The following is a 1,536-nucleotide window of genomic DNA, read 5'->3' as shown; positions in this document are numbered from 1 at the left end:
AGCTAGATGAAAATGGGAAGAGGTAAGTTAGAAGGTAGAAGAGAACTTATTTCTCATTAATTCCAGTAAGAAGTCAGTAGATGTTACTTATAATTGATAAATAAAAAATAGCACTATAATCACGATAGTATGATATTGGCAAAATAAAAAATAAAATAAAATAAAATAAAATAAACAAATAGATCAAGGAACAAAACAGAGAGCCCATAATTATACTCACGCAAACATAGTCAACTAATTTTTGACAAAGGAGAATAATAGCCTTCTCAACAAATGGTGCTAGAACAATGGCCATTCACATGCAAAAAAATTAATCAAACATAAGCCTTACATCCTTCACAATAATTTATTCAAAATGGATCATAGCTCTAAATGTAAAAGACAAAACTATAAAACTCTTAGAAGATAACATAGGAAAAAATGTAGATGGCCTTGGGTTTGGGAATAATTTTTTAGATACAACACAAAAGGCATTATCCATGAAAGAAATAACTGATAAGCTGGACTTCATTAAAATTAGAAACTTTTGCTCCATGAAAGGCACTGTCAAGAGAATGAGAAGACAAGGCACAGATTGGGAGAAAATGTTTGCAAAAGACATATCTGATGAAGGACTGTTATCTAAGATATATAAGACCTCTTAAAATTCAATAGGAAAACAACTCAATTAAAAAATGGGCCAAGGATTTGAACAAACATCTCACCAAAGAAGATATACAAATGACTAACAAGCATCTTGTATCATTAGGAAAATGCAAATTTAAACAACGATGAGATACCACTACATACCTATTAAAATGACTAAAATTCAAAATACTTACAATATAAATTCTGGTGAAGATGCATAGCAATAAGAATTCTTATTCAGTGTTGGTGGGAATGCAAAATGGTACAGCCACTTTGGAAGACAGTTTGGCAGTTTCTTAGAAAACTAAATATATTACCCTATGATCCAGCAATTAAACTCCTTGGTATTTATTCAAATGAGTTAAAACTTATTTCCACACAAAACCCTGCATATATATGTTTATATCAACTTTATTCATAATTACCAAAACTTGGAAGCAAGCAAGATGTCATTCTGTAGGCAAATGGATAAACAAAAGTGTAGTACATCTAGACAATGGCATATTATTCAGAACTAAAAAGAAATGACTTCTCAAGCCACAGAATGACATTTAGGACCCTTTAATGCCTATTACTAAGTAAAAGAAGCCAATCTGAAAAGGTTACGCATTATAAAATTATAAAATTCCAGCTATGTAACATACTAGATGAAGCAAAACTACGGAGAACTATGGAGACAGTAAAAAGACTAGAGGCTGCCAAGAGATAATGGGAGGAAGGAATGAATAGGCAGAGCACAGAGGATTTTTAAGATGGTGACAATACTCTGTACGACACTGCAGTGGTGAATACATGTCATTATTCATTTGTCCAAACCCATAGAATGTAAAACACAAAGAGTGAACCCTAAGATAAACTATGGACTTTGTGTGATAATGATTTGTCCATATAGGTTCATTGATTATAACC

This window comes from Pteropus vampyrus, unplaced genomic scaffold, assembly GCF_000151845.1.
Source record: "Pteropus vampyrus isolate Shadow unplaced genomic scaffold, Pvam_2.0 Scaffold129, whole genome shotgun sequence".
Taxonomy (NCBI): Eukaryota; Metazoa; Chordata; class Mammalia; order Chiroptera; family Pteropodidae; genus Pteropus; species Pteropus vampyrus.
The sequence above is the reverse complement of the archived record's forward strand: the minus strand, read 5'-3'. Positions refer to the sequence as shown.